Source organism: Cricetulus griseus, unplaced genomic scaffold (assembly GCF_003668045.3).
Source record: "Cricetulus griseus strain 17A/GY unplaced genomic scaffold, alternate assembly CriGri-PICRH-1.0 unplaced_scaffold_18, whole genome shotgun sequence".
In the NCBI taxonomy this organism is placed as follows: Eukaryota; Metazoa; Chordata; class Mammalia; order Rodentia; family Cricetidae; genus Cricetulus; species Cricetulus griseus.
In genome coordinates, this window is record NW_023276897.1 from 204,135 (window position 1) to 213,871 (window position 9,737).

The 9,737-nt window shown below is 40.6% G+C and overlaps 1 pseudogene; it reads right to left on the reverse strand.

The window, feature by feature from the left end:
* Nucleotides 1-891: 891 nt before the first annotated feature.
* Nucleotides 892-9,230, reverse strand: LOC118239792 (annotated as a pseudogene).
* Nucleotides 9,231-9,737: the final 507 nt, after the last annotated feature.

Sequence of the window (9,737 nt, forward strand, 5' to 3'; positions counted from 1 at the left end):
TAGTTTTGATTACTTCTTCCTAGATTTGGCCTAATTTAGCAGGGATTATCAGTTAACCCCCGACTGCATTTTCTTCCCCAGTATTCCAACACTATGTTCAAATCTTTGCATTCTCACCTTCATGTTTACTTGTAATGTATCAGTGAGTCCAAACAAAATTGCATAATTTATGTGGTGAAAGTCCAAAAACTTCCCTTCTGTTTCACAGCTGCTTACAACCTGGCAAAAGTCCAAAATGTTCATTTCCTCAGGATACAAGGGTAGTAAGTTCATGAAATCTGAGTGGCTACATAACATGTAGGCTCAGTTTTCCTGAGATGTTATTTAATCTTCCTGATGATCAGTTTCTAAACTTCACATTTGAAGAGTTACCTAATCATTATTGGTCTTCACAGGTGATAAAAAAGAGGTTCAAGAACTCTTGTCAACAAACCAAGATATGCATTTCATATAGTTGACCACTTTCAGGTCTAATATTCTATATATAACCTATAAGCCATAATGAAAATGAAAATGATAACTTACTGATATATTAATATATATATAATATATAAACTATTTTGATAATTATATCTACAGTTTTATACTTATGTAAAATAAGATAGGGTTCTTAGGTTTAAAACCCATGTCATCTATAGCTATTAATTAGTCTGGTAATCTTATACTTGGGTCACTTTCTGGTATTAATACTTAATATTTGCCTGCAACTCCCTGGTACTTTCTATCTTTTGGGCATACCCTTTGCGCTGATCCAAATAATTTTTCCAAATTGTTAGTGCTTTCATAAATCCTTTGACAGAAATATTCAGCCACTCTCAATTATCAGGAATCCCCAAGACTCACAATCAACCCACCCATGTCCAATCTGCATCCCATTTCCTACAATGGCACCTACCCCTGTGTTGTCATGGTGATGATGGTGTACCAGAAGGTTGCAGGGATGATGGTAAACTTGCTTTCTGCAGACCCCTTTTGTGCGTGAAACATAACAGTAGCAAAACTGATGATAGCCATAGTGAGCGAAAAGAGCATGAAGCCCAATTCTGAGGTGCAGTTCTTTGGTGTGTACTGCAAGAAATGCAGACCATGAAAGTGCCAGGAAAACTTAAAGATCAAGAAGACTCAAAAGACTGGGAGTGTGACAAAGGCTCCACTGACATCCTCATTATCTGTCATGACCAGCCCAATGTATTCGGGCAGGATGGCCAACACATCGATGATACTTGTAACACTGAGCTCAAAATGATAATGGCTAGGTGCTGTGGCTAGGTGTTATAAGTACTCAAAGGTGAAGATCATGACACAGGTGGTATCCAAGCAGAAGGCCACTGCATACCATTCCCTACAAGTTCTTTTATGTGGCCTGGGCTAGACCCACATGGAAATGTTTCCACCACTTTTGTGATGGCTGAGATTGCAATGAAGAACCCAGTCACATAGCACAACAGCAGGGCCATGGCGCTAGTGTGAGAGTTCTCAAAGGCCCACCAGACCCTCTGCCTAGCAGTCATGGTGAGCAATTCACTGTCTCCTGTGTTGTCAGTGTCCGCATCACCCTGCAGGCACTCTTCATTCTGCCACCTGAGGTCTTTGCACACCTCACAATAGCAGTTGCCACTAATTTCTGGGATGAGGGCAAAGAAGGCCAATTCTTCATCATAAGCAGAGATGCACTCATGGCGAGGATAGTGAAGCTTCCCTGTGTGGTAGAAATTGAGGATGTGGCAGAAGATGTCTGGCTCATGGTCAAAGAAATACTGTTGGGTCTCTGAGTGTAGGAAAAGTCTCTCTCAGAACTGCCCCGGACACTTGACCCCCTCTGCCCTCTGCCCCCTGTGCCTGAGGTGAGTCTGGGTGCTGCTCTGCCCCCAACCAATCTCATCACCCCCTGCTTGATTCTTCCTGAGACTCCCCCTGGACAAGAGTAGACCTGCCCACCCTGAGTCCAGACACACCTCAACCTTGTCCTACCTCTGCCCTCTGCCTGCCACCTGAGAGAGGGAGAGACCCCACCTGCAGCTACTGGAAGAAGGGATAGGAAGATGACAGAATCAGAACACACTCAACAACAGAAAAAACAATATGACACCACCAGAATCAAAGGACTCCATACCAGCTGTTCGAAAAGCCCAACGCAGAGGATGAACAAGAAATGGACCTTAAAAAATATCTTATGCACTCGGAATGCAGATGCAGGTGGATCTCTGTTATTTCGAGGCTAGCCTATTCTCCACAGTGAGTACCAGGATAGGCACCAGAGCTACACAGAGAAACCCTGTTCGAAAAACAAACAAACAAAAAATTATCTTATGAAGATGATAGATACCATTAAAGAGGAAACAAGAAAATCCCTTAAAGAAATAGAAGAAAAAACAAGCAAAAAATTACATGAAATGGAGGAAAACACAAACCAAAAAATTCAAAAAATAAACAAATCTCTTAAAGAATGTAAAGAAAGCCAAGAAAAAAGAACCAAATAAGTGAAGGAAAAAATCCAACAGGTCACGGTTTGAGAGCATAATTAGAAACAATAAAGAAAACACAGAATGAGGGGATGTTGGAAATAGAAAAGCTGGGTAAATGATTAGGAACCAAATTAATAGTTGGTGCATTTTCTTTTAGTGTTTTCTTTTTTATTTATTGTTTTAATTTTCCTTTTTCTCAGATTTTTTATTTAAATTAGAAAAAAGATTGTTTGACATGACAATCCAGTTCCTTCTCCCTCCCGTCCTCCCCTACCAACCCCCCAACTAAAACCCTACTTATCACATATCCCTTCTGTTCCCCCTGGATAGTGAGGCCTTCCATAGGTGTCATCAGAATCTATTGTATCTTTTGGGATAGGGCCTATCCGCCACCGTGTGTCTTGGCGCAGGGAATATACCTCTATGTGGAATGGGCTCCCAAGTTCATTCCTATGCTAGGGATAAGCACTGATGTAGTACAGGAGGTCCCATAGATTTCCGAGGTTTCCTCCCTGAAACCCATGTTCCTGGGTCTGGATCAGTCCCATCCTGGTATCCAGCTGTCAGTCTGGGAAGCAAGAGTTCCCCAATGTTCATGTCAGCTGTTTCTGTGGGGTTCACCAGCCTGGTCTGGACCCCTTTGCTCTTCACTCGTCCTTCTCTGCATCTGGATTCCAGTTCAGTTCAGTGATTAGTTGTGGGTGTCTGCTTCTACTTCCACCAGCTGCTGGATGAGGGCTATTGGGTGGCACATCAATCTCATTATCAAGGGAGGGCATTTAAGGTAGCCTCTCCTCTGTTGCTTAGATTGTTAGCTGGTGTCATCTTTGTAGATCTCCATACATTTCCCTAGTGCCTGATTTCTCTGTAAACCTAAAATGTCTCCCTCTATTATGGTATCTCCATTCTTGTTATCTTCTATTCTTCCCCTGATTCAAACTTTCTGCTCCCTCATGTCCTCTGCATCCCTCCTCTTCTTCCCTTCTCATTCTCCTAGCTCCCTCCACCCTCTTTCCGTGCTCCCAATTTGCTCAGGGAATCTTGACCCTTTCCCCTTCTCCAGGGGACTATGTATGTCTCTTTTGGGGTCCTCTTTGTTTACTAGCTTCTCTGGCAGTGTGGATTGTACGCTGGTAATCCTTTACTCTATGTCTAAAATCCACACATGAGTGACTACATCCCATGTTCGTCCTTTTGTGATTGGGTTACCTCAGAATGGTTTCTTTTAGTTCCATCCATTTTCCTGCAAATTTCAAGATTCCATCGTCCATCCCCCACCCTGATGAGTAGTCCTCCATTGTGTAAATGGACCACATTTTCTCTATCCATTCTTCAGTTGAGGGGCATCTAGGCTGCTTCCAGGTTCTGCTTATTACAAATAGTGCTGCTATGAACATCATTGAACAGATGTTCTTGTTGTGTGAATGTGCTTCTTTTAGGTGTATGCCTAAGAGTGGAATTGCTGGATCTTGTGGTAGACTGATTCCCATTTTCTAGAGGAGTTGCCATACCGATTTTCAAAGTGGCTGTACAAGTTGGCACTCCCAGCAGCAGTGGAGAAGTGTTCCCCTTTCTCCACATCCTCTCCAGCATAAACTGTCATTGGTGTTTTTAATTTTGGCCATTCTGACAGGAGTAAGATGGTATCTCAGAGTTGTTTTGATTTGCATTTCCCTGATGGCTAAGGATGTTGAACACTTTCTTATGTCTTCAATCTCCTTATCAGGGGAGGACATTTAAGGCAGCCTCTCTACTGTTGCTTAGATGTTTAGTTTGTGTCCTTCTAGATCTCTGGAGACTTCCCTAGCGCCTGATTTCTCTTTAAACCTATATCGGAACCATAGTTCTTTTATCTAAACTAGAAAAGAACACATTCTTCAGAAGGTCATATGCAACATGATGCAAGATGAATTGAGTCAAATAGTTGTGGACAAGAATTTTTCATCTAAGTAGCTGTGTTCTGCTAGAAACTTTCCAATATGGTTCACTTGATATAGTATTTGATGTACTCTAGCAAGCCACTCTTGAATGAAGTGCAGTAGCATCATTTTTTTTTTTGTAAAATCATGTGGTCACTTTTAATATATCATATAAAATAGAACTTTTAAAAAAGCAGAAAAATGCAATACTCAAATTTGGTTAGTAAAAACATACTCTGTATTATGTCAGTTGGTAAAATGATAGTATATAAATCTTGTTTTTTGCTAAGTCTGTGTTAGGTTTCAATTTAAATAAAGAAAATCAGTTACTTAATAGATGCTATTAAGCAGGTTTTCCATTACAGTTGTTCCAGTCCCTTAGGTAAATACTAATTGAGAGAGTTTATTATGTTTGTTCTCCTATGTGTATGAATTCTCCTTCTTGCCCATTTTGTAAAACGCTTGTAGAGATTGTTCTCCCACTGACCTTAGCAGGAGTTTGGTGGTAAGGATTCAAGGAGCAACCAGCCTTGAATACTTATTGAGGAATTAGCTTTGATGATCTTATTCAAATTTTCTGTATTTTTGATCCATGCATTGTTTTCTCCTTTGAAAGTATAAGTATACCATGTCTCCCTTCCTTTTCATCCCTTCAATCCTTTATTACTATCTGTGTAAGCTGTTCCCCAATTAAACACCTATTTATCATTGATCTTTGGTCTAGTGAACTCATTATCCCCACCTTCATGAAGGTACTTGTGGTAGATTTTTATATGTCTAATTTGTCTGGAACATCAAATATTGTCTAATTTCTCTGAAAAATTTAGGCCCTGATACATGACAATCTGTTTTCCTTTTTTAAATTATTTATTTGTATTTTATGTACACTGATGTTTTGCTTGCATTTATGTCTGTGTGAGGGTGAAGTTTCACCTGGAATAGGAGTTACACACAGTTGTAAGCTGCCATGTAAGTGCTGGGAATTGAACCCAGGTCCCCTGGAAGAGCAGTCAATGCTCTTAACCACTGAGCCATCTCTCCAGCCTGTCAATCAGATTTTCAAAGAGTGAATTTCATTGGTCCCTAAACAATATAATTGACCCCCTTCCTGATATCTTGCCCCCCCCACTTTCCCTACTGAGTTTGTATTAAAACTATGAGTGGCCATCTCAGCCATCATGAACCAGTTTCTACTACCTTGTTATTCTCACACTAAACTGTCTATTGAATAATTCCCTCCTATTGTGGAGGTGTGGTGGATATTTGTGTAGGGAAACCAGAAATGATCCTTGATCCTTTTTTTAAAAAAAAATATGAGGGTACTGAATTACTTGATGCATAAAAGAAACATTAAGACTGAGACCTCTTTCAATGACCATGATGAGAAAGGCCAGGACCACTCAGGTAAGTCTTCCCTAGATTTTCCCTGCCTAGGAATCAGTTTAAAAGAGAGTATTTTAAGATATAAAAGGAAAAACTGTCATTATTATAAATGGACAAAAATTGTTACATACTTACAGGTAGTAAACATGTGAGCCATTGCCAAATTCGTTTTATGAGGCTACAATTACCTTGGTACCCAAGCCACACAAAGACACAACTAAACAAAGAGCTATAGGCCAATATCCTTCATGAACATTGATGCAAAAATAATAAATAAAATACTGGCAAACCGAATCCAAGAACATATCAGCAAAATCATCCACCATGATCAAGTAGGCTTCATCCCCGGGATGCAGGGTTGGTTCAACATACAAAAATCCAACAATGTAATCCACCATGTAAACAAACTGAATAAGAACACCACATGATCATTTCACTAGATGCTGATAAGGCCTTTAAAAAATCTAACACCCCTTCAGGATAAAGGTCCTGGACTGATCAGGGATAACAGGAACATACCTGAACATAATAAAAACCATATCCAGTAATCCAACAGCCAACATCAAACTATATAAAGAGAAACTCAAAGCTATTCCTCTAAAATCAGGAAGAAGACAAGGCTGCTCACTCTCTCCATATCTGTTCAATATTGTACTTGAATTGCTAGCTAGAGCAATAAGACAACAAAAGGAGATCAAGGAGATACAATTTGGAAAGGAAGAAGTCAAACTTTCACTGTTTGCATATGATATGATAGTTTACATAAGTGACCCTAGAAACTCTACCAGGGAGCTCCTACAGCTGAGAAACATATTCACCCAAGTGGCAGGATACAAGATTAACTAAAAAAAATCAGTAGCCCTACTAATGCAGACTATAAGAGGGCTGTGAAAGAAATCAGAGAAACATCACCCTTTACAATAGCCAGGAACAACATCTTGGGGTAACCAAATGAGTGGAAGACCTGTCCAGCAAGAACTTTAGAGTCTTTAAAGAAAGAAATTAAAGAAGATCCCAGAAAATGGAAAGATCTCCCATACTCTTGGATAGGTAGGATCAACATACTCAAAATGGCAATCTTGCCAAAAGCAATCTTGAGATTCAATGCAATCCCCATCAAAATCCCAACACAATTCTTCACAGACCTTAAAAAAAATTCTCAATTTTATATGGAGAAAGAAAAAGCCCAGGATAGCCAAAAATCCTGTACAATAAAGGAACTTCTGGAAGCATCACCATCCCCGATTTCAAGCTCTATTGTAGAGCTATAGTGCTGGAAACAGTTTAGTATTGGCACAAAAGTAGACAGGTAGACCAACGGAATCAAATTGAAAACCCTGATATTAACCCACACACCTATGAACGCCTGATTTTGGACAAAGAAGCTGAAGATATGCAATGGAATAAAGAAAGCATCTTCAACAAATGGTGCTGGCATAACTGGACGCTGGCATGAAGAAGACTTCCATGCACAAAACTTAAGTGCAAATGGATCAAAGAAATCAACATAAATCCAGCCACTCTGAACATCCTAGAAGAGAAAGTGGGAAGCACCCTTGAAGGAATTGGTACAGGAGACAGCTTCCTGAACATTACACCTGTAGCATAGACACTGAGACTGACAATTAATAAATAGGACCTCCTGAAACTGAGAAGCTTCTGTAAGGCAAAGGACACAGTCAACAAGACAAAATGTTAATGCATGCATTGGGAAAAGATATTCACCAACCCCACATCTGACAGAGGGCTGATCTCTCAAATTTACAAAGAACTCAAGAGGCTAGTCTCCAAAACATCAAATAATCTGATTGAAAAGTAGGGTACAGAACTAAATAGATAATTCTCAATAGAGGATCCTAAAATGGCGGAAAGACACATTAGAAAGTACAGAACATCCTTAGTCATCAGGGAAATGCAAACCAAAACAACTCTTAAGATACCATCTTACTCCTGTCAGACTGGCTAAAACCAAAAACACCAATGATAACTTATTCTGGAGAGGATGTGGAGAAAGGGGAACATTCCTTTGTTGCTGGTGGGAGTGCCAACTTGTACAGTTCCTTTGGAAATCATTATGGTGATTCCTCAGGAAAATGGGAATCATTCTACCTCAAGATCCAGCAATTCCAGTTTTAGGCATGTAGCCAAAAGATGCACATTCACACAGCAAGGACGTCTGTTACACCATCTTCATAGCAGCACTATTTGTAATAGCCAGAACCTGGAAGCAACCTAGATGCCCCTCAACTGAAGAATGGATAGAGAAAATGTGGTACACGTACACAATAGAGGACTACTCAGCAGAAAAAAATAAAGGATGGAATCTTGAAATTTACAGCAAAATGGATGGAACTAGAAGAAACCATTCTGAGAGAGGTAACCAATCATAGAAAGACAAACATGGTATGCACTCACTCATATATGGATTCAGACATAGAGCAAAGGATTACCAGCCTACAATCCATACCCCCAAAGAAGCTAGGAAACAAGGAGGACTCTAAGAGAGACAAACATTGTCCCCTGGAGAAGGGGAAAGGGACAAGATCTCCTGAGCAAATTGGGAGTATGGAAGGAGGGGAGAGGGAGCTAGAAGAATGAGAAGGGGAGAAGAGGAGGGATGAGGAGGACATAAGGGAGTAGGACGGTTGTGTATGGGGAAGAATAGAGGAGAGGAAAATAAGAGATGCCATAAGAGAGGGAGCCATGGCAATAGGGAAATGTCCAGAGATCTACAAGGATGATGCCAACTAACCATCTAAGAAACAGTGGAGAGGCTACCTTAAATGCCCTCCCCTGATAATGAGATTGATGACTAAAATATATGCCATCCTAGAGCCTTCATCCAGGAGGTGATGGAAGTAGAAGCAGATACCCACCGCTAAACACTGAACTGAATTGGAATCCAGTTGCAGAGAAGGACCAGTGATGAACAAAGGGGTCTGGACCAGGTTGGTGAATCCCACAGAAACAGCTGACCTGCATAAGGGGATACTCTTGGTCCTCAATCTGATCGCTGGGAAACCAGCCCTGAACTGATCCAGACCCCATGTATGTGGGTGTCAGTGAGGAGGCCTGGGAAATCTATGGGACCTCTTGTAGTGGATCACTCCTTATCCATAGCATAGGAATGGACTTGTGAGTCCATTCAACATATAGGGATACCCTCTCAGCCTAGTCACATGGGAAGGGCCTAGACCCTATCCCAAAGGATATGACAGACTCTGAAGACCCCCTAAGGAAGGCCTCCCTCTCTCTTGGGAGCATAAAGGTTGTGGGATATGTAGTGTGCTACTGAGGAGCAGGGGAGGAGAGGGAACTGGGATAAACATGTAAAACTATCTTGTGTCTAATTTAAATTTAAAAATGGAGGAAAAATGCCATCACAGTCACCATTTTCCTCTAAAAGTGGAAGTAGCTGAGCTTCCACATGATTTACAGTTCCAATTTAGGTACCAGTTTCCATCCTTTTATTACACTGTTGCCCATCTCCTGCTCGTCTAAAACAAATGGCACTCCAGGTGAAAGAGGTAAGAATTTATTTATTTAAAATAAAATACAGCTATTTAAAACTAATTTGACAAATATTAACCCTTATGGTAATATCAATTATCTTTTTTGTGAAATGAAATAATTTCACTGAATCAAACAGTTTTCAGGTGCACCAAACTGAATGCTTCCAGCTGGCTGCAGATTCCCACTAGGGGGTAAGCACACACTTTGTCTTGATGGGTCCATTTCTTTGTCTCTGGCTGCAGTCTCCTGCCTGCCATTGTTATGAGCATTTAATGGCAACACAATCTGCTTTCTGGAGACATTCCATAACAGCTGGATATTCAGTGCCCTGTAACAAAGAAAAATTAAGTGAAGAGAGGTGTAGAGACAATGGAATTAACAACCAGGAAGTCAGATGAGAAAGAATGGTATGCTCATGGTAATTTTTTTTCAAGACAGGGTCTCTCTGTATAGACCT